This window comes from Macrotis lagotis, chromosome 7 (genome assembly GCF_037893015.1).
Source record: "Macrotis lagotis isolate mMagLag1 chromosome 7, bilby.v1.9.chrom.fasta, whole genome shotgun sequence".
In the NCBI taxonomy this organism is placed as follows: Eukaryota; Metazoa; Chordata; class Mammalia; order Peramelemorphia; family Peramelidae; genus Macrotis; species Macrotis lagotis.
This window is the reverse complement of record NC_133664.1, coordinates 20,034,682-20,043,448: the sequence shown is the minus strand read 5'-3', so window position 1 is coordinate 20,043,448 and position 8,767 is coordinate 20,034,682. Positions and strand designations below refer to the sequence as shown.

General features: G+C 47.4%; 1 protein-coding gene across 1 annotated transcript in view; it reads left to right on the top strand.

Moving 5' to 3' along the window:
• The first annotated feature begins 3,168 nt into the window (after positions 1-3,168).
• POMGNT2 (protein O-linked mannose N-acetylglucosaminyltransferase 2 (beta 1,4-)) overlaps positions 3,169-8,767 on the top strand; it is a 31,140-nt gene continuing 25,541 nt past the window's right edge. Inside the window, exon 1 of the mRNA XM_074195589.1 lies at positions 3,169-3,497. The gene's annotated coding sequence lies outside the window, so the exon portion shown is untranslated. The remainder of the gene's footprint in view (positions 3,498-8,767) is intronic.

Genomic DNA, 8,767 nt, shown 5'->3' with positions numbered 1-8,767 from the left:
ACCTTTTCTGCCGTAATACTTTACAGTTTCCTGGCACTATTTGTCAAATAGCAAGTTCTTATCCCAGAAGCCTGGATTTTTAGGTTTATCAGACACCAGATTGTGATGGTCATTTACCATTATGTATTGTATTTGTAATTGTTCAATTGATCCACAACTCAATTTTTTTATCCAATACCAGATTGTTTTGATGATTAGCATATCATAATAGTTTGGCCATCTTCCTTCAAATTTTTTTTCACTGATTATCCTTGATATCTTCTTGATCTTTTATTTTTCCAGATGAATTTTGTTATTTTTTTCTAGCTCTATAAAATAATATTTGGTATGCTATCAAATAAGTAAACTAATTTAGATAGAACTGTCTTTTTATTATATTGGATCAACCTACCTATGAACAATTTCTCTAATTGCTTAGATTTCATTTTATTTATGTGAATAGTGTTTTCTAATTGTGTTCATATAGTTCTTGGGTTTGTCTTGGCAGGTAAGACCCTCAAGTATTTTACATTGTCTAACATTGTTTTAAATGGAATCTGTCTTCCTCTTGCTGTTGGACTTGGTTGATAAATGTTAGAAATGTTGATGATTTACCTAGGTTTATTTTATATCCTGCCACTTTGCTAAAGTTATTAAGTCAATATTGTTTTAGTTTATTCTCTAGGATTTTTTAAGTATATCATGGTATAGTTTGCAAAGAGTGACAGTTTTGTTTCTTCATTGCCTATTCTAATCTCAATTTCTTTCTTTTTTATTGCTATAGTTAGCATTTCTAAAACAATATTGAAAAATAGTAGTGATGATGGCAATCTTTGCTTCACTCCAGATCATATTGGAAACACTTCTAGCTTATATCCATTATAGATAATGTTTGATGTTGGTTTTAGATGGATACAACTTATAATTTGCAATTTACATTTATTCCTATGTTGTTTGGTATTTTGTCAAAAGTTTTTCTGCATCAGTTGAGATAATCATATGATTTTTGCTGAGTTTGTCTTTGATGTGGCCAGTTAAATTGATAGTGTTTTTTAAAATATTGGAACATCTTTATATTCCTGATATAAATCACATCTCATTTTGGTGAAGATCAGCTATTAGTGTTTCATTTTAAATTTTTGTATCAATATCCATTAGGCAAATTGGTCTATAGAATTTCTCTGATTTTGCTTTTCCCAGTTTAGGTATCAGCACCATATTGGCATCATAAAAGGTATTTGGTAGGTCTCCTTTCTTTACTTTTCCTAGTTGCTTATATGATATTGGAATTAATTGTTCTTTAAATGTTTAGAATTCACTTGTGAATTCCTGTGGTCCTGGGCATTTTTTTCTTAGGGAGCATTGATGACTCGTTCAATTTCTTCTTCTTCTTTTTTAAAGATAGGGTTATTTGGGTATTCTATTTCCTCATTTGCTAATCTGGGAAATTTGTATTTTGGTAATTAATCATCCCATTAGATTGTTGCATTTATTGGTATGAATTTTGTTCAAAATAGATTTTAAAAATAATGTTCCATTTCCTCTCATTAGTAGTGACATTAACATTTTCGTTTTTTGATACTGGTAATTTGTATTTCTTCCATTTTTAAAAATTAAATGAACCAATGCTTTACCTATTTTATTGTGTCTTTTGTTAAATAAAACTGGCTCAATTTATTAATTGAATTACTTTTATTTATGAGTCTTTTCTTACTTTCAATTTTATTAATGACTCCTTTGAGTTTTAGGATTTTCAATTTGGTATTTAAGGATTTTTAATTTGTTCTTTTTTAGTTTTAGTTACATACATATGCATATATATACATATATAAATACATAATATATATATATGTGTATATATATATACACACACACACACACACACACACACACACACACACACACATTCTCCTAAGTACTGGTTTGGCAGCATCTCATAAATTTTGATATGATCATTTTCTTTAACGAAGTCGCTTGTTTCCATGATTTGTTTTTTGACTCACTTAATTGTTTTTTTACAACATTTGATTTAGTTCAGGCAATGGGATTCAGTGGCTTGCCCAAGGTTACACAGCCAGGCAATTGTGAAGTGCCTGAGGCTGGTGTTGAACTCAGGTCCCCCGACTCCAAGGCCAGCTCTGTACCCCCCGGCCCCCCAGCTGCCCCGCCACTTATTCTTTAGAATAACATAATTTCATGCCCAATTCATCTGCAATGTAGCATTGAATGCTTCTTTCTTTTCTGCATTTGTCTGTGGGGTTTTCGGGGGAAGGTGGCCCCCACAAGTGAGACAAAGCTGCGCTGCTATGTGGGGCCGAGGGGTCTGCACGGCCTTTCTAAGGCCGCCCCCAGGCTGCTTGTGTGTGCTTGCCGCTACTTCTCCAGCTCTGAGGGGGCAAGGTGGGGTTTTGGGTACCCGGGCTTGGCGGCCATGCCTCCTGCAGGCCTTTGACGGTCTCCCGTCGGCTCTGGGCGCTGGCGTGTGCCCGGCCCTGTGCCCCCTGCTCAGGCCCCCCGTGGCACACCAGCCTCCTGAGCTTTCCGTCCCGGCGTCGCCCCTGCCAGGCGGGCCGGATGCCCGTTGGCAGACCCCCCGGGGGGCTTCGTCCCGCGGGCCGGGGTCTCGGGGACATCAGGGCCCGGCCCCGTCCTGGCCCATGCTCGGTCCTTCCCCCGTCCCGGGGCGGGGGGGGGCCCTGGATGACGTCACCCTCCGAGGCAGACGCCCCCACGGGCCTCCACGAACAAACACTGATCACACGAGGCTTCGGGGCGCCCGCGTGGGGCCGCGGCCTTCTCCTTTGTTCCAGAAGACGCGACGTCAGGGGTGACGTCATGCCCAGCGGCCGAGCCCCCGGCCCGCAGCCCGCCCGGACGGGGGGGGGGGGGTCCCGGCGCCCCCGCCCCGCGGCTGGCCGTAGAAAAGAGCGCGTCCCCGGCCCCGCCCCCGCAGGGGGAGAGGCGGGGCGGCCCCTGCGCCAGGCCGCCCCGTCGGGGCCCCGCCCCGCCCCCGCCGGACTACAAGTCCCGGCGCGCCGCGCGCCGCGCCCCACAATGCCGCGCGCGGCCGCCAGGGGAGCCGCGCCGCCGGCGGGCACGGGCAGACGCGGCCGGCGCTAGCGGAGGGCGGCAGCGGAGGCGGGGCGGCGCCGGGCCGAGCCGAGCCGAGCGCGGGCGGGCGGGCGCGGGGGAGCTCGGCCGCTGCAGCCGCGGCGGGCGCGGGAGCTGTCGCCGGTGCCGCAGGGGGGGCCGCGCCGGCGGCCGCAGCGCTGGAAGCTGGAGCAGCCACGGGAGCAGCCGCAGCAGCTGCGCGAGCAGCTGGAGCGCGAGCAGCCGCCGCCCGAGGCGCGGGAGCAGCCGCCGCAGCCCGAGCGGGAGCGGCCGGAGCGCCAGCAGCAGCGGCTGCGGCGGGCGCGGCGGAGGCGGCCCTGGTCCTGGCCCTGGCCCTGGCCCTGGGCGGCCTACGTGCACGACGGCGACCCCGCCACCTGCCCGGGCCCCGCCCCGAGGATCAGCCGGTGAGGGCCGGGGGCGCGGGCCGGGGGCGCGGGGGGCCCCGGGGGGCGGGGGCGCGGGGAGCCGCGGAGGGGCGCGGGGAGCCTCGGGGGGCGCGGGGAGCCCCGGGGGGCGGGGAGCCGCGGGGGGCGGGGGCGCGGGGAGCCGCGGAGGGCGCGGGGGGCCCCGGGGGGCGGGGGGCGCGGGGGGCGCGGGGAGCCGCAGGGGCCGGGGAGCCCCAGGGGGCCGGGGGCGCGGGGAGGCCCGGGGGGCGGGGGGCGGGGGGAGGCCCGGGGGGCGGGGGGCGCGGGGAGGCCCGGGGGGCGGGGCGGGCCCGGGTCCGGGGGGCCGCGCGCCGTCCTCGTGGTGGTTGTTGTTGTTGTTGTCGGCGTCCCCTCCCGCCCCTCCCCCGCACCCCTGGCCGCATGGGGGCGCGGCCCGGCCGGGGGGCTGCGGGGGGCTGCGGGGGGCGGGGCGCCGCGGGCCTCCTTTGTTTCGGGGCGGCCCGGGTCCCCGGATCTCGGACGGGCCTCGGGGCGGGGGCGCCCTGCCCCCCGCCGCCCCCTCCCCTTCCGGCCCGGCCCCGTCCCGGGGGGCGGCGGGCCGCATTCCGGCAGGTGGCCGTCTGGGGGGCTCCTGCCATGGGGGCCCCCGTCTTACAGAAAGCAGGTCCGGGACCCCCCAGGGCCGCCTGCGGGAAGGTGCGCACCCCGGGCCGCGCCGGCACAGCCGGGGCCAGGGAGGCGGCCCCCGGGCTCGGGCCCTGGCTCCCCCTTGGCCACACTCGCCCGTCGGGGGGCTGGGCCCGGGCTCCCCGAGACCCGCGGCCACTGGGGACAGAGAGCCCCCCCACAGGGGATGAAGCTGAAGCCCGGGGTCCTCCCCGGGGCACCGCGCCCCTCCTTTTTCAGATGAGGAGCCCCCCGGGGCCGAGCCGCCGTCAGGGGCCGCGCTGCACCCAGAGTTGTGCGGCTCCGGGGGGGCCGGGCTAGAGACCCTCCCCGAGGGGGGCCCAGCCCCCCAAATCTCCACACCAGAAGTCATGCACTTAGCGCGGGCGAGGGGCGGCAGCAAGACCCGGGTGGAGGGTGACGTCACACAATTACAGAAACCACACAGCGGAGCGCTGACGGCATTGGCGCGGGTGACGTCACCCATCTTCACTCCCTAAGAGCCCTCGGCCCGGCCCGACCCTCTGGTAGGGGCTCGTGGAAGAGTGAATGAAAAACCCAGGCCAAGCTCACAGTCTGATGTGCAGCCTCCCTGAATTGGGCGATGGGGTCCCCGACTATCAGAAAACAGCGTTGGTAGCCATACCTCCCGACTTGGCCTTTCCAACTGGGGGGGGGAGACTGCCAGGACCCCCAGTGACCCGCCTTCCAGAGCCCAGGCCACCCCAGTCTCATGCTGAGACGCCTCAGAGGGCTTGGAGGGGGAAAAAAATCGGTTAAGGATTTTCAGCAAGACAAAGAAGGTTCTAGTTAATCAGAAGTCAACATGGGTTAATCAGAAAATCCACTTAAACAGAGAATTGTTCCCTGGCATTCTGGGTGAATGGAATGTAGTGGCGCGTGGCCCTAAGGACACACCATCCTCCCCAGCTTTGCAGCCAGCATTACAGATCAGACCAGAGCACCGCTCCTCAGTGGGGTCCTTCTCTGGACGCTCTGCCTTTGCTCTCCCAGCTCCTTCGGTCCACCGTGTTCTCTGCACCCATTGTCCCTCCTGCCAAGGCTCACTTCTTGCCAGAGCTTGCTAACCTTGGTTGATCGGCCACCTGCCTCTTCTCCTCACCAAGCAGGAGGTGGCGTGCCACAGCGGACTTAATTGGAGTGCAGCGGACCAGTGTTTTCTTTTTCTTTTCGTCTCAACCAGGCACCCATCAGGACATTGCTTTTATCCTTCTCTGAATGAGTAGGGCTCCTTCCCCTAAGATGCTATTTGTACTTTCTCTCCTCCAGACTGCCCTTCCTGCTTCTCTCAGCTAAATAGTTAATCACATTCTTCCCTGAAAAAGCTGAGACCATTCCGAATTCTTGTCTTTTTCCCTTTTTATCTTAAAACTCTTTGACATCAGCCTTCTCTTCTGGCCTTTCTTTCAGTCTCCAATAACGTCCTTCCCCCTGTAGAGTCCAGTCCCTCTGCAATCTACTTCAGTCTGTCACTTAACTACCACCACTCCCCTCGCCATCTTCAGGCTCTCTCCACCCAAACACTGGTTCGTCCCAACTGCCTTCAAATGTGCCCGAGTCCCACCCAACCTTAAAAACCTTCACCAGATCCTACTAGCCTTCAGAATACCTTCCTAGATCTCCTCTCCCTTTCTCAGTTATAATCTAGAAAATGTCAGCATTTCAACTTGTTTCCTCCCAAACCCTTTAGTGATATGGCTTGTAGCTTTATCATTCAACTGAAATGGCTCTCTCCAAAGTGATCAGTGACCCTCTATTGCCAGGTCAAATACATATTCAGTATTATTTTGAAAAAAAAATGTGAATTCCAAATTCTTTCCCTCACCTCCTTTTTCCTACTTACTGTGAAGGCAAGAAATATATCAGTTATATGTGTGAAATAATGCAAAACATATTTCTTTATTAACCATGTTGGGGAAAAAAGGAAAGCTAAAGTGAAAAAATTATATTTCAGTCTTTATGTAGAATTTTACCATTTCTTTCTCTGAGGGTAGATAGCATTTTTCATTTAATGTCCTTCAGAGTTCTAGGATCGTTGTTTTGCTGAGAATAAACTAAGACATTCACAGTTCATTATTATTGTACAATATTGTTATTACTGTGTTCAATGTACTCCTGGTTCTGCTCTCGATTGACATCAGGTTTTTCTGATCCTGCTTATCATTTATTATAATACAATAGTAGTCCATCACAACGGATGGAAAAAGAAAGCTGAAACCCAAATAACTAGTATCAAAAATGGAAAAGGTGAATTCACAATCAATGAAGAAATTAAAGCAAATGTTAGGTGCTATTTTGCCTAATTATATACCAATAAATCCAACCATCTAAGTGAAATGGATGAATATTTTAAAAACTATAGCATAAATAATATAAATTGCCCAGATTAACAAAAGAGGATACTTCCTCTTAATTAAAATTTAATCCTATCTTAGAAATACACTTTGAACAAGACATCAGCTTGTTTGATCGCTCCTCAATTGATGGGTCTCCTCCCCTCAATTTTCAGTTGTTTGCCACCAAAAAAGATTTACTATGGTTATTTTTGTACCTAAAAGTCCTTTTCCTTTTTCTTAGATCTTTGGAATACAGACCTAGTTAATGGAATTACTGGGTCAGAAGGTATGCACAATATTCTAAACTCTTTCAGTATAATTCCAAATTAATCTCCAGTATGGTTGGATCAGTTCCCAACTCCATCCGTTGTGCATTAACAAACAATTTTTCCAAATACCCTCCAATATTCATTATTTTCCTTTTCTGTCATATTAGCCAATGTAAATTAAAACAACCTTAGAGTTGTTTTCATTTGCATTTCTCTAATCAGTAATGATTTAGAGCATTTTTTCCATATGACCATAGATTGCTTTTGATTTCTTCTGAAAACTGCTTCTATCCTCTGACCATTTACCAGTTGGGGAATGACTCATAAATTTGACTCAGTTCTCCATATATTTGAGAAACAAGTTCATCAGGAAATCTTGATATCATTTTTTCTTCTAATCTTGGCTTGCATTGGTTTTGTTTGTGCAAAACCTTTTGAATTTCATGGAATCAAAATTATCCATTTTACTTCGTTTGAGCCTCTCTATCCCTTGTTGTCATAATTTTTCCCCTTATCCATAGATCTGACAGGTAAAATATTTTCCTAATTTTCTTATGACATGTACCCATTTTGACTTTATTGTGGGATACAGTGTGAGATATTGGTCTATACTTAGTTTCTGCCAAATTGCTTTTCCAGTTTCTTAGCAATTTTTGTTAAATAGTGAGTTCTTACCTCATAAGACTGTGCCTTTTTAAATACCACATTACTATAATCACACATTTCTGTGTATTGTATACCCATTTATTCCACTGATCCACCATTTTGTGTTGATTACTACATCATAATACAGTTGGAGATCTTGTACAGCTAGGCCACCTTCTTCCACGTTTTTTTTTTTTGCATCAATTCCTTAATATTTTGGACATTTTGTTCTTCCAGGTGCATTTTATTTTTTCTAGCTCTATAAAATAATATTTTGTTGGTTTGATTGGTATGACACTGAATAAGCAAATTAATTTAGATAGAATTCTCATTTTTATTATTTTGGATAAACCCACCCATGAGCAATTTATATTTCTACAGTTGTTTAGATCTGACCTTATTTGAGTGAAAAGTGTTTTTTAATTGTGTCCATATAGTTCCTGGATTTGTCTAGGCAGGTAGACTTCTTGAATTATTGCTTTAGCTAATAATAGTGATGATAATGGACATTCTTGCTTCACCCTCAGCTTACCGGGAAAAGCTTCTAGCCTATTCCTATTATAGATAATGCTTGCTGATGGTTTCAGATGGATAGTACTTCTCATTTTTAGACAAACTCCATTTAGTTCTGTGCTTTCTGTTTTAGATAAGGAGTTGTATTTTATCAAAAGCTTTTTTTTTTTTTTGCATCTGTTGAGATCATTATACAAATTTTGTTAGTTTATTATTGATGTGGTCAGTTATGCTGATAGTTTTCTTCATATTGAACCAACTCTGCATTCCTGGTGTAAATCCCACTTGATCATAGTATATGATCTTTGTGACTTACTGCTATAATCTCCTTGCTAGTATTTTATTTAAAATGTTTGCATCAATACTTATTAGGAAAATTGGTCAATAGTTTGGGGTTTTTTTTTTTTTTGCTTCCTGGTTTAGGTGTCAGCACCAATTTGTGTCATAAAAGGAATTTGGTAGTACTGTTTCTTCACCTATTTTTTTCCAAATGGTTCATGTAGTATTGGGATAAACTGTTCTCTAAATGTTTGGTAGAATTCACTTGTAAATCCATCTGGTCCTGGAGATTTTTTTTTAGGGAACTCACTGATGCCTTGTTTAAAGTGTATTTCTAAGATAGGATTATTTAAATTTTAATTAAGAGGAAGTATCCTCTGTTAATCTGGTCAATTTAAATTATTTGTTATTGTTCTTAAAATACTCATCCATTTCACTTAGGTGGTTAGATTTGTTGATTATGTAATTAGGCAAAATAGCTCCCAATAATTGCTTTAATTTCTTCATTGGTGGTGAATTCACTTTTTCTACTTTTTGATGCTTAGTTATATGGGTTTCA